General features: G+C 49.3%; 1 long non-coding RNA gene and 4 other non-coding genes across 5 annotated transcripts; 4 read left to right on the plus strand and 1 right to left on the minus strand.

Annotated features, from left to right (window-relative positions):
* TRNAQ-CUG (transfer RNA glutamine (anticodon CUG)) lies at positions 1-72 on the minus strand. The gene has a single exon. It is a non-coding gene; the product is annotated as a tRNA-Gln (tRNA).
* Positions 73-3481: 3409 nt separating this feature from the next.
* LOC138850549 (uncharacterized) lies at positions 3482-12176 on the plus strand. The gene is made up of 4 exons (XR_011390456.1): positions 3482-4604; positions 4960-5060; positions 5373-5552; positions 11817-12176. It is a non-coding gene; the product is annotated as an uncharacterized lncRNA (long non-coding RNA).
* On the plus strand, positions 7324-7397 carry TRNAN-GUU (transfer RNA asparagine (anticodon GUU)). The gene has a single exon. It is a non-coding gene; the product is annotated as a tRNA-Asn (tRNA).
* On the plus strand, positions 11357-11520 carry LOC138850770 (U1 spliceosomal RNA). The gene has a single exon (XR_011390949.1). It is a non-coding gene; the product is annotated as a U1 spliceosomal RNA (small nuclear RNA).
* A 7790-nt stretch (positions 12177-19966) lies between the features above and the next one.
* On the plus strand, positions 19967-20037 carry TRNAG-CCC (transfer RNA glycine (anticodon CCC)). Its single transcript has one exon. It is a non-coding gene; the product is annotated as a tRNA-Gly (tRNA).
* The last annotated feature ends 4258 nt before the right edge of the window (positions 20038-24295 follow it).

Consider the following 24295-nt stretch of genomic DNA (forward strand, 5'->3'; position numbering starts at 1 on the left):
AGGTCCCACCGAGATTTGAACTCGGATCGCTGGATTCAGAGTCCAGAGTGCTCACCACTACACCATAAAACCGAGATTAAGACCTACCTGCTCTGGAGGCCTGTGGTCCACAGTAACTGCCAGGCGCGGGCTCCTGAGGCGAGAAGACCACCTGGCTGCCCTGCGGCTGCCCGACCTCCCTAAGCACCGGTTGCCTGCGTGGCGCACATTGCGGCTCCCGCTTACTTCTCTGCAGTGGCCGGGCTCCGGAGCCCGAAACGTCTCCCTTCAAAGCCGGCGGTTGCCCGGGGAAGGTTCGGTCCCTGTGCCCTGGGAGCCGAGTCTCTGTGGCGCATTCAATTAGCGCGCGGATGGTCTCAGCTTCAGCTGTTGAGGCCATTTGGGGAGTGAACCAGCAGAAGGAAGACGTCTCTCTGTGTCTCCATCTTTCTCTAACTCTGTATTTCAAATAAATAAATATATTAAAAGAAGAGAAATATGTAGGGAGAGAAAGAAAGGAAAGGAAACCTGAAAGCTTTTACCTCTTGTAAATCTGGCAGGAGCGGGTTGACTTCATGCAGATGAAGCCTGTGCCCTGGTATCTTCATGAGACAATGTGGTGCCTTTCTTGTCCCCTTCCGGCCGCCATCGGTCACTTCCCCCATCCACACAGGATAACAAACCCCGCGTTTCCACGAACACGTTTAGGGTCCTGCTGGACAGAGGGGGCAGTGTCCGTTCTCCTGCGGGAGCAGCACGGGCGCCAGCCTCTGGGGAACCCGCACTCCCTGCGGCCCCGCACGCCTGCGCCTCGCCGCGCCCCCGCACGTCCCTGAAGCAGCCGCTGGAGCTCCTCCTCGGGACGCCCCGGGAGCTGCCGGGTGCCAGCCGCTCGCACAGGAGCCGCGCAGCCAGGGCCCCGCCACGGTCCCTGGGCCCGGGACAGGCCTGGCAGAGGGTGAAGCGGAGGACTGAGCCGACGAAGGCGTGCAAGGACAGCACAGTGCCACTGCCGGGGGGCGCGAGGGACATGGGTCTGCTCGCCTTGGTCCGCGCCGCTTACTTGAACTCCGTCACCAGGAGGAAGGACCGGGTGACAGCAAGGCCCGTCCTGGAGCCGCGGGAACACACGCGCTCCTGGCGGGTTAGATGTGGAGTCGAGGAACGCCCCGGCGTCAGAGCCCTCGTGTTTGGGATTGTTCTGAGCGTGGGGAGGATGGGGACCGAGCTCCAGCTGAGATGGAAACACTCAGGGGCGGCAGAGTTTGGGGGACAGGCTCGTGGTGGTCTTTGGGGGAACTCAAGACCTTGCTTGGGAGAGATTCCCTCGGGCGTCTGTGTCCCTGCTTTGTGTGCGTTGTCGTCGGAGCTCGTAGCGGCTCAACTCAGCTCCTTGTACCCTGGGCGCCTCTGGGTCTCCCTCCCGCCGGCCACCCCCGGGGTGCCCAAGCACCTGCGGACACCTCCCCAGAGGCCCGCTGTCTGTTCACTAAGGCTTGGTGGTTTCTAAGTTCAGCTGAAAGCCAGGCTGCCTGCGGGGCGGGGCTCCTGGTGCACCCGGTGCGGTTCGCCCTTTGTTGAGAATCTGCAGGGGGCGGCCTCCCAGGATTTCCCCGAAGTAAGGACAAGGCACAGCATGAAACATGGATCTTCTCAGACGTGCGTGTCCAACATAGCCGCTGCTGCTAGGGAAACACACCACAAAGACCTTACTGTGTGTCCCTAGTGGTCTAGTAGCTAGGATTTAGCGTTTTCACGCCGCGGCCCGAGTTCGATTCCCGGTCGCGGAAGGGTCGTTTTATGCTCCCATGGTCTTCCCAACTCTCCCTCTGGGCCTGCTGTTGTCATCTCCATATCCCCACTCAGGCCCCTGCCTCTTGACAAGTCCCACAAGCAACATACCCCACGCTACACAACTAGGTGGCCTAAACTCCATCACTACAGTGCAGTAAGAAATGAGATTCTGAAAGTGTGCAGGAAAATTTAACAGGAGTCTGAGAAGAGCCGGCTGACGCCCAGCATGGAAACTGTGGGGCTCTGCCTTATGTTTGTCGCTGATGGACGTCAGCATTCACTGAACCAGCACATGGAGATCACCATCTGCAGCACACTCTCATCCAAGGCCCCTCCCCCACCACGGTGTGGGGAAAATGTCTTCCTGGTGCTTACCTGAATCAGCCTGCTAGCCTAGAGGTCTGGTAAGCCTGGGACTTCCTGTGTTTCAATGATGTCCAGCTTTATGTTGGATTGCCAAAGACAAGTCAGTGGACAGGAAAAGTTTAGCTTCAAAAAAAGAAATAAAACAAGACTGAAGTTTGTGAAATGCCCAGTGCAATCTGGGCACATGTCTCAGTCTGTGCGCTACACTGAAACCTTTATATGGAAATCTGGAGTCCTCAGGAAGACTTTCGACGTCAGGAGTGAAGAGCCACTTCTCAAGACTCTGCAAACATTTTATGACTGTTGCCTTGGGTTTTCTAGCAGTGAACCTGTGTGACCCTGCTCTCCTACAGACCCTACAGACCTGCCTCCTACAACACAGAATTTCTTGCCTGACCTATGTCAGTTGTCAGAGTGGGGGATCCAATGCAGTTTTTCTGTGTAATCCCAGGGACTTAGTGACATTTGATTCTGGAATGATTGATGCACCTGGACTGGTGCTACCACTCTGTAGTATACAGGAGTGCACCTATGGAGATGGGAATTTAGGGGCCACCGCTGTTCCATAGCGGATAAAGCTGCTGCCTTCAGTGCCGGCATCCCACATGGGCACCATTCCAAGACCCTGCAGATTAAAACTCCCACAGAAATCAAGGGCCACTGCTTTGTTTCCCTTTAGGTCAGACTGACTAAAAGCGACTCTTGAGACATTACTAATAAATGGAAACAATGTATGAGCTCCCAGTAGAGCAGGTTACCAATAGAGTTAGGACACATCCTTATATATCCATGAACAAAGAGTTTCCTTCTGCAGTCTCTGGGTTGGCTTTGGTGTTGTTGCTCAAGGTGTTAATGTTGAGCTCTCTTTGATCTCTTGCTTTTGGAATCCTCTCTAGTTTTCCTCGCTCCATCACCAGCTCCTCAGCATTCAGAGTTACCTGTGGGCCAGAGTCTCTTGTCTGTCTCTTTTCATTGTGATTCTCTGCAAAGCAAGACTAGAAAGTGAGTCAGAAACTAAGCAGGCCCCATTCAGACATCGCAGACATGGATGGGACTCTATGAGCAAGGACTGAACATGCTGTGTGTATACTCAGAAAGCTCTGGGAGAATTGCTCCAGGAGGCCTCTGGGTTCACCTGGATAGCAGAGCCTTGGAAGGATTTCCTATCCCCTGCACAGGGTGTTCCCGATGTAGATGCAGGATGTCTATAGTGTCTTCTTCTCCAGCTCACAGGCCCCTTGCATAGTTGCCTTCAGGATTTCTCCAGCTGGAACCTTCATTTCCACCCCAAAGCTGCCCACCAGAGCGTGGTTTGATTCCCATTAATGCTCCTCCTGCAGACCCCACTGCAGTGTGGTGGGAGAGGACAGGCAACCCTGTCCACCTCCATCCCACCCAGAGTGCAGCCCAGGCACCATCAGGCCTGGGCCTCTGGTGCACTCAGATGTTCCCAGAGGGAGTCTCTCTCTACAGAGAGACGCCAGAGAAATCCACTTTTCCAACACCAGCATCTGCTTTATCTGGTGCATAACCTGAACACTGAAAGGAAACAACTCACAAGCAAGGAATTCCAACTGACCCATTTTAGTAAAGAGGAAACAAATTCAGCATGGACCAATCACTTGATCAAAGGAAGGGCATGGATGAAATGAATTACCATGCTGAGATGAGAGCTGGCCTGGAAAAGGGGCAACTGGGACAGAATCCAGAGCCCCATCAGGACTAGAACCTGGTGTGCCAGCCCCACTAGGTGGAGGATTAGCCTACTGAGCCATGGCGCCGGCCTGGGAAATCTTTCTTAAAAAATGATCTCAAGTTTCTGGGCACTGCAGGCAGCCTCCTGGAAGAATGGAGCCACTGTTCCAGCTTCATAGATGTGGCTGAGAGCTAATTTTGAGTTGCTGGACAAGGTTGAGGCCACCACAGCAGCTGGGAAGACAAGGGGGTTGGAGGAAATCTCGGAGAGGAAAAAGCCAGGAAGGCAGTTCCAGGCATGTGTGGAGCTTGTGTGAGTTTGGGTGGCTCCAGGCAGTCCTGCTACAGCTAAAGGGACCCAGAGAGACCTCAGCTGCCATCTGCTGAAGGGGAGATGGGCACAAGCACGTGGGCCTCTCCTATCCATGGGGAGACTGGGTTGAGCCAGGTTTTGGCCTGACCCAGCCCCAGGTGTTGTGCACATTTAAGGAGTGAATTATTGGATAGGGGTCCTCTCTCTATGCCTCTTATTTTCTCTCTGTCTCATTTTCTCTCATCCAAGGCCCTTCCCACACCAGGGTGTGGGGGAAGTGTCTTCCTGGTGCCTCGCTGAATCAGCCTGCTAGCCTAGAGGTCTGGTAAGCCTGGGGCTTCCTGTGTTTCAGAGATGTCCAGCTTTATGTTGGATTGCCAAAGACAAGTCAGTGGACAGGAAAAGTTCATCTTTAGAAAAAGAAATCCAACAGCCCTGCTCCCAGCTTCTGCTGCAGGTGAGTTAGCCAGACCCCCACCAGCTCCTCCTCAGCCTCAGTTTACCCTTCATGCTGCCCCTTCAGAGAAAATAAAGGTCTTTGCCAGGTCCCGGGATGAGAGCCGTAGCTCACACATGCACATTCACAGACTTGTTACAGCAAAGAGAAGACATTTGCAGGAAAATTCTCCTAAATCCATCTCATAGGAGGGTGGGGCCACAAGGAGAGCCCTACAGTATGAGAGCCACCAGGGTCCTTGGACAATAACAAGACTGTGAGAAGATCATGGTGACAAGGGCTAAGGACTAAACCCACATGACCTAGAAGTCAAAAGCCTGAGCTGGACACCAACATGTTTTCTGCTACGTCACAGATTGTCAGGGAAGGCGGAGGGAGGGCTTCCACCTGGAGGAAGCTGGACAAGTTCTACAGGGTGAGCATGACTTTGGCTGGGACAGGAACACGCTTTGCCCGGTGAGTCTTGTCAATGTTCTTGTACACATAGAAGGCCAGGTGGGGGAAAGGAGTGAACAGAAGCAGAAAGTGGAAACTGCCAACTAAAGAGCAAGGCATAGATCTGGGCTGATGCCCTGTGCCCAGGGTAAGCAACATTCTGCAAAGTTATTTCTCCTTAGGGCATTCCAGGGATATCTTCAGGAAATAACCAAAAATTCTTTAATGAAAAGTGAAAAAATGCTCATTTCTCATTCCTTAGGTGTTTCCAGTCAACCAGTCTTCTTAGGGAAGGATTTTGGGTTTGCTTTTGATGTGTTCCATCTGTTGCAGGGGAGGCAAATGCAAACCCAGAAGCTATTCCCTAAAGGTTTGGTTTTCTTGCTGTTGGGTTCTCTTTGGGAGAAGAAGACCTACAAGCTCTCTGTGTAGTTTCTTCTTGAGAAGACTCATTGAAGGCAAAGATTTTCAAGTTGTGATCCTGCTCCAGGCTCGAGTTGTGAAATCAAGACTGTAAGCACTTACTACTGAGATTGTACTGAAATAATAGGGCTGGATGCTTCTAGCAAAGGTTCTTGTTTCTTTGATTTTTTTAAAGATTTGCTTATTTTATTTGTGAGGTAGAGCTACAGGGGTGGGGTGGAGGAGGGAGAGACTGTGAGAGAGTTGTTCCATGGCCTGGCTCACTCCACAAATGGCCACAAAGGCCTGAGCTGGTCCAGTCTGCAGCCAGGAGCCAGGGGTTTCCTCTGGGTTGGCCAAGTGGGTGCAGGGGCCCAAGTAATTGGCCATCTTCCACTGCCTTCCCAGGCATATCAGCAGGTAGCTGGACTAGACGTGCAGTTCCCACACTCAAAGCTGCCTTCATATGAGATGTGGGCCCACAACACCAGCCCCTGCGTTTTTACTCAGTTTACTGTCCATGCTACAGGTCACAGAGAATTGTGTGCTTCTCACTACATTTTGAGGACAGAGGTCTAGGAGAAAGTTGCTCTATCTTTTTCTCTTCATTTTTCCCCCTGCTGTGCAAATATGATCATTGAAAGAGGAAGAATTCTATCAATGTCTCTTGTTAGGACTCTTCTATGAAGAAGGTTCATGCTTGGGATACTTCTAGGCTGGTGACCTGAGCACATTCACATTCCTTGTCATCTCTAGCCAAAGGCTAGAAGCCCCTGGGTACTTTGAAAACTACTAATGCTCCAAACCCACCTGAATGTCAAACTGAGATTGCTAGGAACAGAAACCAGTCATTCATGGTAGTTATAGGCTCACCACGTGATTACAACATGATAGCACGATTAGAAGCTACTGCATACACCTGGTCTAATTCCCACCTTTCTCTGATTCCTTGTCTCTCCCATGATGGGTGTCTTGCCCATGCAAGCAGAACATCTTTAGTCTTCCTCTGCACAGTCTCACATGTGTCACTCTCTGTCATAATTGGACCTTCTGTGGCAAGGATTTATCCATTTCTATGTAGATCTTTAAAAGGTGGCCCCTGCGTTCCCTTTTCCCCAAGCCTTATTCACTACAAAATCAACTAGCTGGGCTTTCAGATACCTGAACCTGTCAATCATAGGTAAATGCTCTGCACAGGGTTCCTGGGTGCTGTAGGATTGGCAGAAACCCCCAGGGACTTCCAGCTCTCTGAGCCATCAGGCAAAATGACTCCAGTAAGCTGACAATTCTCCCCCTCATTAGGGACTTTGGGAACAAAAACAAACCATGGGCCTGAGAGAGCAAAAGAAAGCCTAGGTGCTTACCTAATGGATCTCATGCAGAGCTGGATACTGAGGTGGGCTTGCAACAGCAGGAGTTCAGGAAATGCTGTATCTGGTGCACAAGGGACAGGCTGAAGATAGTTTGAGACTTTTAAATATTTCCACTAAGCTAAAGATATTTTTGTGTTTTGTTTTTCTCCTCAGTCAGAGTCTAGTACAATGAGGAGATAGGATATTATAATTTGAATACATTAAATTTGTATTTTATCAAAGACCAACATGAATCATCCTTGCTTCATCATTTAGTACATTTTTTTCAGCAGTTTGAAAAAAAGTATTTTGCTCATTTCTTTCTGAAAGACTACTGACTCCTGAGGCGGTGGGGTGAAGGCCATGCGGCTGTCCCCGCGGGTGCCTAACCTCCCAAAGCACCGCGCGGCTCCTGCTCGCCTCTCGGTGGAGTCCGGAGAGCTGGAATGGGCAGAGTTGCTCTGCAAGGCCGGCGGCAGCCTGGGATATGGGACCGGCGAAGGGGCGGTCCCTGTGCTTCTGGGCGTGGAGTCTCTGTGGCGCAATCGGTTAGCGCGTTCGGCTGTTAACCGAAAGGTTGGTGGTTCGAGCCCACCCAGGGACGGCTGCCCTCACTTTTAACCCACTTGCTAAATCAGTCAAATACCTTCATTTCTGACACCATCAGAGCCCCCCTTCCCCTGCATCCCCAATTGGGCACCAAATGTTAGGGAAAGAGGCACAGAATAGAGAGGAGTCAGCCAGACCCAATTTGTTCAGAGAAAAGAAATCCCAGAGGTCGCTTGGTCGACCAGCTGCCTGCAAATACAGGATGGAACACGTAGAGGAAGGCCCTGACCCCCAGGGGCTGGACCTTTTGAAGGAGGACTGGGGTTGGGGGTGGGGGTAGGGAACAGCAGGTAAAGGGGACTCAAGGAACTGGGCGAGGCTTTGGGAACCTGGAAAAGAATGCAGGGTGGAATATGAAGGCAATACGGTGTGAGAACCAATGGAGGTGCCAGGGCAAGAAATACATACCAAAGTTTCTCTCTTTTGGGCAGTGAGGGAGAATGGCTGAGCCTTTATGTCCTTGTTCCATCAGTTGCGCCATGTGGCCACCTGGTTCCAGCCATGGCGGCGGGGGGTGGGGCGAGGAGGTGGGGGCTAGCGCCTAGGATGCTGTCCGGGTATAGATCACACCATAGATAAGATTGCGCCATTTTACTAACAGACTGTAGGGCATTGCGGAAAGTTCAGAGTTGCCCTCTATGCACTAAACGTCAACCCTTTGAAAGTCACCCACTAAGCTCCTCAGATGCAACTTCCCCGAGGGATTTTGTCAGACTCGTGCGGTCTTGTGTCTGCCTTTTCGGAATGGAGCAGGCGCAGCAATGAACTAAGCCCCGGTGAGGTGAGGAGAGGGCCGTGAGGAGATGGCAGTGTCCCGCCCCGCGTGTGAGACTTGCCCGGTCCTCTCTGCTGGGACAGCATAGCTTCGTCTTGGTGGAATTCGACTGAAAACCGTCTTTCTAGCACCAAGTGGGGCTAAAACAAACGACAAAACGCGGTAAGCGTGGCTGATGGGCAGTCTCCGGGACGCTCTCGCTGGGTGCACACCTATGGCTGCTTTGTGCCACCACCTAAGGTCCCTAGGCACGACCGCGAGGCTGGAAGCAGGCTAAGGGAAGGGCGCGGCCCTCGGGGACCCTGAGGGGCGGCGCCCATGCAGATGAGGCCGCGCGGGGGCTGCTGCTCCGGCACCGGCTGCTGATCCACGCGCGAGTCCCACGCTGTGGAAATCCTCCTGGCCTGTTGCGGGACACTCGCTGGGATCTGCGGATCTGCGCAAGGAGAGCCTGAGGAGGAGAGGAAGTCACCGCGTGTGTACACAGCGAGTTGTGCGCCGCTGTGCTGGGGTGGAAGGGACGGTGGTCATACTCATTTAGCAGGAGACACACTACGATGAGCCAGGTGGTTCTTCCAGAGCAAGGCTTGGCCGTAGTACTGTGGCTGTACTGATTATGTGGCTGTCTGGGGACTGTGTGCGTGCTCTCCCCTGTTTCTTTTTCTAGTAAATGGTAGATATTTCAAGCTTTTTCAAGTGGCATCAAAAGTTTTCAAAGAACCACCTAGAATACTTTGCTTGTTCTACAATAGTTGTCCTACAATAGTTTCTCTCAGGTTCAGTCCAGTTTATTCATGCTCCTTGTTACCCCCCATTAGCCCCAAACAAAGCATGCACTGAGTTCTGTGGAGTGATTTCCTATCTTCTCATGCTTCTTGAATGCCCTGTCGTGTGGCAGCACAGTTTCTGCTCCCTGTCAGTGATTCCTGCCCTGAGCTCCCCCACCTGGCCACACCAGTAGTCTCAGTGTCTACTTCAACACACCCGTTACTGCATATGCTGGTGGAAGGCATTTCTTACTGGTGGCCCAGGGGAGAGCACCTGCAGGAGAGTTGCAAGGGTTCTTTTCCTCAGCTTAGTAGAGAAATAAAAAGCCAAGAAACAGTTGGCAGAGAGCCAGAAACTTTTATTCGAAAAGAAACTTGTATTTGATTGGCAAGTGACAGAGAAGGCGTCTGGTCCGAGAGCAGAGCAGCAGAGTGCTTGAACTGGGCACTACTGGCTTTGAGGACATGTCCCAAGTTTTAAGCCGTTACTGCCTGTTCATTAGGTTATCCTATTGGGGGCGCCCATGGGACAGGGCTTTCACATACTGTATGTTGACTGGCTTGGGGCTCATGAAGATAGTGGGGGTCTCCTGGAGACAGCCAGTCTCTTTACGGGCTCAGTCCCCTCCTCTGCTAGCTCTGGGTGGAAGACTGTAACTATCTTGAAGGTGTGATTTAAAAAGCCAAGGGTCACACAAGATAGCCAGGATCTCCTTAGAGCCAGTCTGACTCTCCCCAGGGGATCAGTGCCTTCCCCTGCCAGTTCTGGGTGAAAGAGTGCACCCACCCTGGAGGTGTGATTTAAAGCCCCAGGATCACACATGCAGGCGCTGATACGGGCCGGAAGTGGGATGGGCGAAGGGCGCTGCCTGAAAAACGCAGAGGGGACAACGTCCATGCAGCTGGGGACAGCGGGTCAGCTGCTCAGTCTCCGGGTGAGGAAGCACACCCAAGTCCCGTGCGAGAAAAAGGTCACATCACAGCCTCTTTCAGGAAACTCGCTGGGATCTGTGGATCAGCCCAAGGAGAGCCCAGGAAGCGGGAGGAACTCACTGTGTGTGTCTACAGCGAGTTGTGTGAGGCTGTGCTGGGACAGAAGGGGCGGAACTCATACTTACCTGGCAGGGGAGACACCATGATCACGCAGGTGGTTCTGTTAGGTAGGAAGTCACATATGAGCTATGTGTGTGTGACCAAGGCCTAAAGAGTTGACATGTAGGTCCAGCATATGCATCTCAAAGTCATCCCAATAACCTGCCAGGGGCAGCCCAGTATTTGCATCCTGCCCTGCTCCCTCTACCCAGTAACCTGCCAGGTGGGGGTCCCCGCCCCTTCTGCCTGATCACCTTCCAGGTGCAGCCCAGTATGTGCACTTCAAACATCCTAGGGATCTTCCAGAGGGTCCCGCCCATCCTTCCTCTAAGCAGGGCAATGGCAGCCAGGCTTCCTGCTGTTTCTGAGAACTTCAGAAGCAAAACTCAGATAGGAACTTTTCGCATTTACATCCAAAAGTCCTTTGTTCCGGGAAGAGCAGAGGCAGCAAGGCAAGGCCCATCCCCTTCAGAGCCCCTGGCCTCAACCCTCTGCCTGGCAGCTGAGCCACCCGCCTGGCCTGCCCAGGTGTACTCTCTCCACTCAACCATGTAACCTCACTCTCCCCCAGTCTGAGGGACTGACTGGGCACTCTCTCTCAGGGTCTGTCTGGAGAGGTGCCCATCCATTCTTACTTTGGCCCTGTCCTAATAAACCTTGCTGTTTTGCTTTCTGCTTACTCTCTGTCTCACGCCTGATTTCTTGCTTGGGCCCAGACAAGAACCCTGCCAATCTCTGGTAACAGTGCTCCCAGGGCGAGGCTCGTCCATTTCACTGCGGCAGTGCTAACCCCTGCGACTTCCCCATATGGGGGAAACTCGACTGCAGAATGTGTGGTAGTGGGGACTGTGTGCTCGCTCTCCCCTGATTTTTCTCCAGTTCAAAGAGTAGATGCTCCTCAGGCTTATCAAAGCAGGTGTAATGCATGGAGATAAATCGGGTCTCCCCGCGGCGCCCGCATGGGTGGGGGAGGAAGGGACGGGGCAGGCACAGCCGTCACTCAGCTGGACGAGGGCGCGCTGGTGGTTCTGCTGCTGGGCGCGGGGTGGGCGGGGCGCCTGCGGTGGCGTCCCGGACGGGGCGGGGCTATGTAGATAGAGCAACGCAACGCAGGGGCTGCTGGTCCGGGACCTGCTGTAGATTCACGACCGCTTTCCCGTGCTGTGGGAGAAAGCACGGGACCGCTGGCGGCACATACGTGCGCTGTGCGTGCGTGAGGACGAAGAGGGCCCGGGGCGGGGGAGGTTGAGGGGCGCAAAGTGAGCGCGTGTGAGAGTGCGAGGCGTGTGAGGCTGTGCTGGGGTGGAGGGTTTGGTCCTCATACTTACCTGGCAGGGGAGACACCATGATCAGGCAGGTGGTTTTCCCAGAGCGAGGCTCTCTCATTGCTCTGCGGGAGTGCTGACCCCTGCGATTTCCCCACATGCGGGAAACTAGACTGCAGAATTTGTGGTAGTGGGGCACTGCGTTCGCGCTCTGCCCTGGCTGTGCTTCGTTGAACAGTAGGTGGTTATTACCCTGTCGTCGGTGAGCAAGTACTTGCATCTTTCTATTTCCAACTTTGATGGGTTCCACAACCCTACTTACTGCATCTACACTGATAATTTTCTTGCAGTCTCATTCACTGTTACATTTCTTCCTCCTTGGATCTACTCCCTCTGGACTCATAGAGCCACCACTCACACTTTCTCTCCACGTAAACTGGCACAAGCTTGCGGTTCTACTCATTGTATTTCCACTTTCTCATACCTCACTATGTTCTTTGTACTTTTCCCTCTAGGGCTTGCTGCAATTTGCATCTCATTTGCAGCCCAGAGCCATGATCCCTGGTGGTGCCAGGTCCTGAAGAGGAGCAGTAGGCCCCTCTAAGACAATTATTCAGGGGACATCCTTACAGGTTTTACAGGAAAATGCAAATAAACCGCCTCAAACAAGGAAAGAAGGGCTGCTTCTCATGTAACAGGAAGCTCAGTGCTGGTTAGGGTTTCAAAATCTACAGCCTCACCACATTCTCTTCCTATGATCCCATAGGAACATCCCATAGGAGCCACTGCCTCCTGCTTTTGTATACACTTTCAAGACAGTGAGCCTCAACCGATCCAGAAACCACAACTACTTTTTATGGATTGGCCTCCTACCCCAAAACTTACCCTGCTTAATATAACCTATCTCATCTCTTATCTGTAACCACTGTAAGTTCAATATAAGCAATTTATAGGTTTTCCTTCTCTAAATTTTTTTTTTTTTTTACAAAAATGGTTCTTAGTCCAGTGGACTTATTTCCTACGATCATCCTTATTCCTGGGGGCTGGGGAATTTGTCCAAGGACCCAGTGCTTTTCTTGCTAAGGCTCAAAGAATCCTTGGTCTCAAGTGTTTTGGTCTAACAGTATCACTACAAATATGCTAAAAGTAGAACAATAGCACCATCTCATAAAGACTTAAATCAGTGTACTTTAGCAAACTGGATCTTTGCTACCATAGTGCTTTCTTGTGTACACACACACAGAGACAAACACACACACACACACTGCTCCTTCCTACTCACATATCAGATCAGGCATTTGCACTGACCTGATTATTCAGCCACACACACACACACACACACACACACAAAAGACATGACTTGAGCCATCTTGTAGTCCTCAATTTCCTGTCCCATTTCCTCCCTAGCTTTCTACTTCTCCTCCTCAGATTCTTATTTATTCTTGTCCTCCTGGAGGGTGTCCTCTTTCAAGTCTGTGGCCTTGTCTATCAGGGCACAGGGGAAAAACTAAGAATTGTGCTAATATGGACAGTATTACTGCTGATTGAAATCAACTCAAATAATTGAACTTATCGTCTCTCTCAGGGTGTGTTGTGGTAAACTCCTTAAAAAGTTCATCTTGAACATTTAGTTTTCCTCCAAAGAGAAATCTGAAGTGACAACTTCCAGAGGATGTAGAGTAAGCTCAAAACTGAAGCTCTGGCATTCACCAGGGATGAGGTGAAATAGCAGTAAAAGTTGCTGGGAGCCAGCTTCTAAGTGTGTAAAACAACCAAAGGGAAGTGATGTCTCTGTTGAGTTTGCAGATGGAGTTTACAAAAGCTGACTTGCTTCCTTTCTTTCATTTTTAGAGATTTATTTATTTATTTGAAAGTCAGCATTACAAAAGGAGAGGGATCTTCCATCCACTGGTTCACTCCCTAATGGCGACAACAGCCAGGGCTGGGCCAAGCCAAAGCCAGGAGCCAGAAGCCAGGAGCTTCTTCCAGGTCTCCCATGGGTTCACAGGGGCCAAAGCACTGGGTCATCTTGTGCTGTTTTTCCCAGGCCATTAGCAGAGAGTGGAGCAGCCAGGATGGGTCAGGCACCCTTATGGGATGCCAACATTGCAGACGCTTTATCAGTTAAGCCACAACTCATTCTTGAGAGAGACAAGGAACAGTTACAGGAGGGCAGTTGGCCTGCCAGTCTAAACTTGAAATCATTTAATTACAAGGTGTTCCCATGATCCCAAAAATGTGTACTGTGACACGATTTCCTTGTCATGTCCCCAGTGTCTGAAGTCTCCCCAGGTTTACAGATGTAAAGGAGTTTGGAAGAGCAGAGGATAAAAAGATATAAGCCAAGGTTCTAGCAAGTTTCAGAGCATGGCAAGAAGACTTCTTGGTGCAAGGTGTCCGGCGCATAACAAATCTTCCCAGGCAGATGAATCAATTAATTCACAGGCTTTTATGGGGTTCCAATCCCGGGCAAGGTTCCCTGGTCCCAACAGAGCAACAGACTGGGGGCCAGAGAAGTCGCACATCAGAGATTGGGAGGGCTCCTTTCATAGATTCAGGGCATGGGGGTTAAAGGTTGAGGCAGGTCTGATCCTCATTGGTTGACCTTTAGGCACCCTCAGGGACCTTGACAAGGACTCCCCCCACCCCCGGAAGTACAGGTAGGAACATTCCATTCCGGGAAGTATAGGCCTTCCTTCCATGTGGATCCCAAAGCTACCATCCCGACCTTTTGATGATAGGAAAGGGGGCGACGAATAGTCTCTCTGGCTACTTCCTGCTGACTGGGGACATCGTCTACAGGGGCCTGCTGGGGGGTATCTTGGGGCTCCGCTGGGACAGGCATGTATGTATGGAGAAGCATCTGGTTGAGCGCCTGGTTGCTGAAGGCCTTGGTTCATTCCATTATCAGCTGCTGTAAACACTTAAACAGACACTGCAGTATACAAGTCAAGGTGAGAATACCAGCCAATGATACTGAGAGTGGCATTAACAAAGTAATGAGAGGATTTCATAAAGGAGAGGAAATGAGGGGGGGGTGTCTCTGGACCCTTGTGAGGATTGTTTGATGGGCGTGGTTAAATCTGATCCCAGCCGAGATCGGGAGAAAGGCCACTCAACTTTTGCAGGTAGAGGGGTTTGTCTGTAGAGAAATTCTGAATAATCATATGACATTAAGTGGAGGAGAGGACCATCAGTACACACAGGTTGGGAGTAGAGCCATTGATGTTAGAGTAGAGGTTATGATTACAAAGGAATGAGATCCAAGTGGGATAGACAGGGTCTAGAACAAAGGACAGAGTCATTATTAGAGGGCTCAAGAAAGGTGCTGTCTAAGCCACAACTCAGTTTGCTGATTGAGAGGCAAATAGAACCTGACAGAAGGGGCTTGATAATAATCTGGTGGGCTTTAGGCCCTATAAGTTAAGAGGCCCGGATCTGTCTGTCTCTTCATTGGGATACATCCTAAGGGAGGTGTGAAGCTCCTTGGGGAAGGCACCCTGTTGACTTCCATTACCTACCTGGCCTGGGAGGAGAGCTGGCCAAGTGAAGGCAGGTGGCATCTCTAACAGGAAACTTACAGTTCTGCCTGCAATGTTGCTGACCCTACTTGGAGTCTCTTCTCAGAGTGGTGGTCACCTTGGAAGCTGGGCTGAGTGAAGCACTTTTCAGCTTAGAGCCAATAAGATCTGTGGCTCGGACCTGAAGTCCTTCGACTCCAGGGCAAGTCCATTTCCAGTGATCCAACTCTTGGCTGGCAGAGCTGCCAGGGCTCTTCCTAAGCTGACTTCTGCTGAGGCCCAGGCTTACCACATTGAAAGCCACAGCAGTGGACTGGCCTGTTGGGACTCCTAGAGGGCAGATCACTGTACAGAACAGCTATTCATAGGCCTGCCACCTATCTTTCCATTTCTGATGCCTGGCTTTCTTTCCCTCCTGGTTTTTGTTAAAGCAGACCAGAGGATGCAAGTCCAGGGGCTGCTCAAGTCCCATCTCTAATCTAAAAATCAAATTGTGCACCTTGGAGAGTCCTTCAGAATAGAATTAGTTTCCTGCCCTATTCTTTCTTCAAAATAACTCTTTCCATTTAACCTTCCTTACCAAATGCACACTTCTGTACTTGTGATGTTTTCCATCTGCCAATTTCCTTGATCTACATTTCTAAATAACCTGTTAAAAATGTCAGATTAAGATGAAGGTAACACATCAAATTTCAGACCTGAGTTTCTCCAAGCAATGTTGAACTGATTTCAAAGACAGTTTATAAACTGACCCAAACTTTTTTTATAGAATATAACATGCTGAGTATACAAAAGTTTACATTTAGACACATTTATCTCATTTGCCTTTATCCAATTTAAATTAGCAGTTACACCTAAATGACTTAAGATGCTGATATTAAATATTGCTATCTGAATTCAATTAAAGTTAAAATTACATTCATCTAAAACAAGTACTAATTACCTGTTTTTGTTTCATTGAGTACTGATCACCCGGAAACCTGTCAAAATAAATTCAAAAGAAGTTTAGCAAGTTATAAAGCGATATTTTCAAAGGTAGTGTTCTTCCTAGATTCAAAGAGAAATTCCTTCAAGCTCAGTGTCTTTTTACAGTTACAGTTGCATTTTTCCTAAGAACACCTTAGGCCCATGATGTCATATTCAGTTGGCCACGTGGGGCTTAGGCACTTGACCTAAAACCCAGCAGACCAAAGGGGTGGGGTGAAGGAGGGAAAAAAGAGGGAGAAGGAGAGTGTGAGAGAGACAAGAGAGGAGAAGAGCTAGTGAGGAAAGAGAGAGATGAGAGGAGAGAGTGAGCAGGAGAGAAGAGAAAGGAGACCAGAGGAGGAGGCTAGAGAGCCATCTGGGGAGTGAACCAGCGGATGGAAGACTTTCTATCTCTCTCTGTCTCTCTACCTCTCTCTGTAACTCTGCCTTTCAAAAGATTTATTTTTATTTATTTTGAAAGGCAGAGTTACAGAGAGGCAGAGGCAGAGAGAGGGTTCACTCCCCAGATGGCCCCAATGGCCGGAGCTGCACCAAGCTGAAGCCAAGAGCCTCCTTTAGGTCTCCCATGTGGGTGTAGAGGCCCAAGCACTTGGACCATCTTCTACTGCTTTCCCAGGCCATAGCAGATAATGGGATTGGAAGTGGAGCAGCCAGGACTTGAACCAGTGCCCATATGGGATACTAGCACTGTAGGCAGCGACTTTACCAGCTATGCCACAGCACTGCCCCCCCCCACACACACACACCTTTAAACATGTGAACTCAGAAATTGGTGGCATAACCCTATGGGAATCAAAGCCTTCTTTTGAATCTTTTCAGGTAGATTCCCTGCATTGTTGGATTTTGCTGCCATCCCACCAATGATCACATCCTCTTTGCCAGTATCATCTAAAGCAGATAACAAAAAGCCCTAGTGGCTAGAGTGTTGGTAGACATTAAAAATATATTTTTATTTGCACTGGAAATGAAAAGTGAAATTTGTCCTCAAAGTTATTTTCTTATATGGTCAGAATTGGATTCTTAGGCAGTTTTGGTGTGCTCAAAGTCCATTTCAAACTCTTGCTTGGTTCAGTAAACTTAGATCTATTCCATGAGGTTTTTTTTTTTTTTTAGTCCAAGGATGCAACTTGTATTTCTCATAATTCTTGCATCATCAAGCACAACCCTTCAGTAAAGAGTACATAGAAGTCTGTGAGAAAAAATAGATTGTAAATTTCAAATTGGGAAATGTGGGGTGCCAAAGCCAAGAGTGGGGCCTCCAAGGGACCCTAAGCCGGGACCCATCCAGAGCTGCAAGCTCCTTGCCTGAGGAATCAGGGATGCTTCCCGGGACTTTGTTTTTTTTTTGTTTTTTTGTTTTGTTTTGTTTTGTTTTTGAGTTTGGAAATGCTGTTGACCTTTGTAGATTATAAAGTGTTGATAGTTGAAGATGGCAGATGTCAGGTTTTCTGAAGGCAAATCCTAAAGCCCTCTCTCTGCCTGGTTTCCATAGTGAAATGGTTATCATGTTCCCCTCACACGTGAAAGGTCCCCGGTTCAAAACCAGGCAGAAACAAAGGAGCGGCGTTTTTGTGGGACCTGTCAGGCATTTTATCCTGGTCTGGGAACAACAAACCGAAAACCAGCCGATCCTGTAGCACAGGTGCTGGTGTTACTTACTTGATGTCTATCACCTTCAGTTTGGTTCACTGGACCCCAAGTCACCAGGATGAGGGCATTTGGATGTGGGGCCTGGGAGAGGTAATTAGACTTAGAAGAGGAATAAGACGGTGGTCTGCAAGCCAGGAAGAGTGCCCTGCCAAGGAACTGAATCAGCTGGCACTTTGCTAGTGGCAGCCCACATTAAAATAGCTCACTAAGGGATTCAATGACAGGACTCTGCAAAGTTCATCATCTCCTTAGTTTCTTAGGTCAAGTAGTTCGTTGTCCTTAAATGTGAGTGCTGGCAAGAGATACTAGAATGATGAGCAAGTGGGAAGCAAGAGGCAGATAAGGTGCTAATGACTTAACTGATGAAAACAGGGATACTACACGGATTCAGGCTGCAGTTGTGTCCAGATTTCAGATGTGGACGGTTCACACAGGGTCCAGTGTGGAAGTGGATGGCATGGAATAGACTGGCTGAAGGGAAGGCAATTTTTCATCTGCTTTTATTAGTGGAAGTAAGAGATGATAGGTGGAAAGTAGTTGCAAAAAGTGGCAGTAAGCTTGTATTCAATAAACTTATGCCCTTTTTACATTAAACTGGAAGCAATTTACGTTGTGAGAATGAGAAAGTGCATCCAAAGAGTACAGCAAGATTTGTATTGGGAGTAAGCAAATTCAAGCCCTCAGGTGATACCCTGCTCTTCAGGAGGTGCTGTTCTTGGGTCTAATCATAGAGTATTGCCGTGCAGAGTGATGTCGTGATGCTGACAGGGAACTGTCTGCTGTGTTGAGCATTAGCATTTGACGTGATGCAGAGATTTAGCAGAGACTCTAAGATGCATGCAACATTGACCTGAGAATTGAGGGTTGAGAGTAGGAAGTGCAGGTTTGTGAGAATAAATATAGATGTTGTTGGCATATAGAGGTGGTATTTGAAGGTGTATTGGCCAGACCTGGTGTGTGTCTTGGCTGATGGACAGAGGACAAATAAAACCAAGGCTATGCAAGCTCAAAGTGAAGGTTGATTCCCTTGCTGAGCCCTAAGTTCTGACCCAGCGTGGACCTTGCATGGCCTCTCAGTGAGAGAAGCACGATCCCCTGTCACGGCTCCTGTCCTCCAAAGCCGTCAGGACTCCCAGACCTGACTTGGGGAACAACAACTCTCCAGGTTCTTCTCCTCATCTTCCTTTCCCCAGGGAGAACTGGGTACAGAACTCTCAACTATTTGAACTTCATCAAAAGACCAATATGTTAACATTTCAACCATCAACATTTCTTTAAAATAAAAGATCTCTGCGACTGAGATCCCAGTAGAAGGAATGGGCCATCAAAGAAGGGGGTACCTTTCTCTAAAGGGAGGAGAGAACTTCCACTTTGACTATGACCTTGTCTAAATAAGATCAAAGTCAGCGACCTCAAGAGGCTTCCATAGCCTTGGAAACTCATGACTAGAGCCTAGGGAGATTTCTGACGCCATAAGCAAGAATGTCAAGTTGTTAAGTCAACAACAGGAGTCACTGTGTACGTACTCCTCATGTGGGATCTCTGTCCTTAATGTGTTGTCCAATGTGAATTGATGCTACAACTAGTACTCAAACAGTATTTTACACGTTATGTTCTGTGTGGGTGCAAACTGATGAAATCTCTATTTAATATATACTAAATCGATCTTCTGAATATAAAGATAATTGAAAATGAATCTTGATGTGAATGGAATGGGAGAGGGAGCGGGAGATGGGAGGGGTGCGGGTGGAAGGGAAGTTATGGCGGGGGGGGGAGAGCCATTGTAATCCATAAACTGTACCTTGGAAATTTATATTTACTAAATAAAAGTTTAAAAAAAAATCCACATCCTTACATAGCTGATAAATTAAAGCATACTAATTGAGGAAATTGGAAATTGGAAATTGGAAATCAACATTGACCTCAAGAGTTGTTGATCTTTTTATATCACACATCCCTGTACATGCTTTAAACATCATATAAAATAGACACCATGTTTTTATCATAAGATTGGTTATTACTTTTAGAAAAAAAAAAAACATACATCCTACAAAGTACAATTCCATGAACCAAAATTGACTTCTTCATTTCTCTATGTTGATTCTGTCCTTTGGTTTCCTTTCTTTTGCGTCTGCTGCTGCTACTTTCTCCTCTGATCAGAACTTTACTTACCTACCCCTACCAGTTAGGTCACCTTCTAAGAACCACTAAAGCAACACTTTGAGGTTGGCCGTTGAAGACAGCAGTAGAAACAAGCAACCTGAATGAATTTCTGATGTTTCACTGTGGAGATCTGTCATAGAGTTGGAAAGAACCTTTTTTGAGTTGCTTCAGGTAAAGTTAGACATTTTGATATTGATAGTTTTGTGAAAGTCTTCTATTAAAATACTTCTGTGTGGGTGCGTTTGTTAGCTTTGACTCAACACTACAATAAACCTCTTTTGCAACAATGGCTGTTTTTGGGGATACTCTCAGGAGTGACCACTTTGAATATAGCAGTGGTGGGTGCATTGGTGGTTCAGTGGTAGAATTCTCGCCTCCCACGCGGGAGACCCGGGTTCGATTCCCGGCCAATGCAGGTATGTCTTTTGCATTTTTGGGATCTTTACACTTCTCTGCAAAATTGCACTGAATAGGCTGGTGCTAGGACCCTTGTCTAGGCGATCCTGAACTGATGACAAGAGCCCATGAAGCAGCAACACAATTTTAGTGATATCTCAAAGTTACTACACTCAATAAGAGCGTAGGAGAGTTTTTGCAGTTTGGAATGTTGGTTCTTGGAGCCACTGCCACTACCACCTAGGCTCCTGGACGGTCCCTGAAAACTTCAAGAACACCCAGGTCCTTGATCACAGAGTGCACCTTGGGCTGAGCGCTGAGCCGCCTCTCTGTGGCAGGAGAGGAGCCTCGGAGCCGGGGGGCGCACCCGAGGGCCTGGGGCACAGACACCGTGAACCAGATTTCTTGGCCTGGGCCGCCATCTCTGCCTCCGTAAGTTCAATGCTGTTCTGAGAATGGGTCCAGGTCCCCCGCAGTGTGTGTGTCAACAGGTGTTGGCCTGAAAATTACATCTTTAATAAAAGAAAACAAAGTGTTTATCTTTAAACAACAGTCAAATGTTGAGGAAGAACATGTAGACCTCCTGACCGAAGATAAGCGACCTAAAATTTCCTTTCTCTTCCCTGAAAGAACCTCAATCCCCTGTAGCCTGAGAGCTGAGACTGGGGGAAACCACACATCCTGAGAAGAGGGGCTGAGTAACAAAGCAAACTGAATTGCCAACTGGTGAGGCCAAGGCAACTTAGGCTGGCTGACAAGGTCACAGCAGAAGGTGTCTCAGCAAGGCGTGAGAATGACAGCTGTGGTCCTCTTGGTGGTTTTAGATTTGATGGGAACTACACTCTGCATAAGAAAGCCAGAGCTTCCTGGTGGTTCTGCTAAGGATTGCTGCATTTCTAATTTTAAGTGCAATAAAGAAAATAAAGAGTTACAGAGAGAACTACAAAAGAGGGTATACATTTTAAAAAGGGCCTGCTTTGAACTTGGGGCTTCTGGTAAACATTAGATTAGGCAGGTACTATTCTAGCTTGTGTAGCCAGTTTCTGCATAGCTGGACAGCACTCCAGGCCTTGGCTTGTGTGGGCAGCCCATTGTCTCGCACCTGTCTGTGATTGTAACCCATGCTCTAAATATGCCCCCGGAAAATCAAAGAAACTGTAACTAGATGTAGACATAGAATCTAGAGGCACCATAAAATACAAGGTCAATGGTTCTAAGGAAATTGACAACAGACTTGCTATTGTAAGAAGAAAGAATCACATGTGATTTATGCTATGAAGATAAGTCTGGTACCTGAAAGCTAGAGCCATGCCTTCAGCCTTGCTGTGAGTGTGTCTCTCATTTCTTCCTGTGCCAACGCCTCTCACACCTTCAGGAAATGCTGGACTGGCTGGAGCTGGACTCTGGCACCCAACTTGCACGGTGTCCACTGTTAAGTGAGGGAGTCGATAGAGAAGGGCTGGAATCATGGGAAGTGAAAGCGGCACATGTGAGAAAAGCCAGGTGAAGACGCAGGCATCAAAGCTCTAAATTTTGCTGTGTTCTCCTTGCCAGTAAAGGAGCCTTTCAACACGCATTGGAGGAGATTCACTCAACTCTGCCTGGGGAGCCTTCAGTGCTCTGCTCTGAGGCAATGGCCTCAGAACAGAATATGGAGTCCTCATGGACTCACCCACACTTGTCTTCTAAACCCCTAAGGAGGTGCAGTATATTCCAAAAGAGCTACGTGACTCTTCCAATTTACAAAGACAGAAACACATGAGATACATGTGGAAATTGATATTAAGGGTATAGGATTATAGTGAAGGAGTCGTAACATTGGATGGATGGACTTTCTGAATGCCTTACTCACAGTGTGGTGACGATGGCGTGGCTTCTGGTCAAGGAACTCACTCTGTAGCAAATGAGTTGCAGCCGTGGGCCTAGGCTCATGGAATTCATTGATTTCACCACATTCTCTCACATCCTGAAGCCTCTGGTCTGATTAGAACAGTGGAATGACCTCTTGAAGCCTCAGTTACCATGCCAGCTATGTGGGACAAGGTTCTCCAGGCAACCATTCACCAGGCGGTGCTGTTTCTCCCATAGCCAGGATTCACAGGTCCAGGGACCAAGGAGTGGAAATGGAAGCAGCACCACTCATTATTACTGCTAGTAATACATCAGCAATAGTTGGCTTTCTCTACCTTTGCCTTCACATTCTTCTGGTCTGGAAGTCTTAGTTCAGAAGGGAGGAATGTACCCATCAACAGACAATGATTCTATCGAACATTAAGACTGCCACTCAGCCACTTTGGGCGTCTCATGCCTCTGAATCCACAAGCAAAAAAGGAAGCTACCGTGCTGGCTAGGTTGGTGGACCCTGATTGCCAAGGGCAAGTTGAACTGCTTCTCCATCCATGGAGGCAGGCAAGGAAGAGTTATGTCTAAGCACAGGAGATCCCTTGGACATCTCTTAGACATCTCTTAGAGCAACCGTGTCCTGAGATAAGTCAGTGGAAAACCAAACCAGCTCAATTCAGACAGGATTGTTAATGATCCAGATACTTCAGGAATGAAGGTTCATGTACCCCCACCCCGCCCCCACCCACACACACCAGGTGAATAACAAAGACCAGCTGAGGTGCTTGCAGAGAGCAAAGGAACATGGAACTGAGTGAAAGAAGGCAGTTACAAATACCAGACTTGTATGAGACCAGTTGCAGAAACAAGCATGTAATAGTTACAAGTATTTCTTCCTTTCTCTCTCTCTCTCTCTCTCTCTCTCTCTCTCTCTCTCTCTCTGTCTCACTTCCTCTCTCTCCCTGTTAGTCTCTCTTGCTCATCTCCTTACTCCTACCACATAAGATGTATCAACTTAACAATAGCATTGAAGTTACAGGATGCTAATGGGAAGAATAGCCTCTTGGTTTGTGGATCGTGATAGTTTTCTTATGTTAGGCACAAGTGAAAAGGGGCCATGGTCTTTATGTGGAGCATGCTTAGAGAGATGTTTCTGAATGGCAAGTTGACAAAGATTGCGCTAAGATTGTACTATCTGGTGGACAAGACACCCAGGTTAGGAGGTTGTTGTCTTCTTTTCAGTAACATATTTGTAACAATGACCACAAACGCACTAACCCTCCTTTTACAAGTAAAGCTTGACTAGTCCCTGGGTGGGCTCGAAGCACCAACCTTCTTTGACGCCTTAACAGGCGAACACGCTAACCGATTGCGCCACAGAGACACGGGAAGTATCATGTTTCCGGTTTCAGAATACACTAGGCATTCACTGAAAGCCTAGGTTTGGCCTCCTCGCTGCAAGATAACTGCAAACTCCAAGCTTCGGGAGTGTTTGGGACCCTGTCGCGTCTGTCCCGTTAGAAACCCTGACACCAGAAGGGCTGCCGAGTGGCCTTGGCCCCGCCTTACCCCTCGCCTGCTTCGGAACGCCAGGGACGCCCGAGTCCGCCACCGAGTCCGCGGGAGCCGTGCTGGGGCCCACGGGGTCCGAGCGCGCCCGTGGGCTCTGTGCCGGCGCTTCCCACTCCGCGCTCCGCCCGGCTGCCCTCGGCGGAGTCCGTGAGGTCGGTGCGACTGGTGCGGGTGAGTGACCGCGCCAAAAGCAGACGCTGGAAAAGGAGCCAAAGAAAGCAGAGGCGTCGCTGAGACAAGGAGACCTCCCAGGAGGCCTGCGGGGAAGCACCGGCCAGATCCCAGGCGTGGGAATCGTGACTGTGTGGAAAAAGCGGGAGGAAGAAGCGGAGACGCGCATGGGAGAGAAACGCTCAAGGATCTCTACAGGTCCAAGAAGGAGGCAGCGAAGAGCGTATTTCGTTTTATTTTTGAAGTCGCCAAATGATAGGCGGCACACTGGTTGCCAGCAAGCTTCTCCAGCCTGGAGGTCTGCAATTCGAGCCCGGGACACCGCGACGCCTACCAGCCGCAGCTAGCGAAGGGACCGGTGTCGCTTGGCTTGGACTCCTGCAGCCACTGGCGCGGAGGGAGGTCCCTGGCTCGAAGCGATCCGAAGAGGAGTAAACCTCACCGTGCACAAACCCGGAGCAGGTCGCGTCAAAGAAGGAAACTTAGACGTGCTCTTTGTCACAACTGGACGGGAAATACCCCCAACGGTGAACTGTTGCCTCTCAAGGACCACGCAGCAGGCGCTTCCACCAATGAAATAATGTGGCTGTAGCAGTTCTCCCGGGAGAGGCTTTTTTTTTTTTTTTTTTAGTGCGAAAGGTGCATAAGAGCTTTTTTTAAGAGAGAGAAATCTGGGTTCATACCGCGCACAA

The sequence above is a fragment of the Oryctolagus cuniculus genome, chromosome 7 (genome assembly GCF_964237555.1).
Source record: "Oryctolagus cuniculus chromosome 7, mOryCun1.1, whole genome shotgun sequence".
Lineage (NCBI taxonomy): Eukaryota > Metazoa > Chordata > Mammalia > Lagomorpha > Leporidae > Oryctolagus > Oryctolagus cuniculus.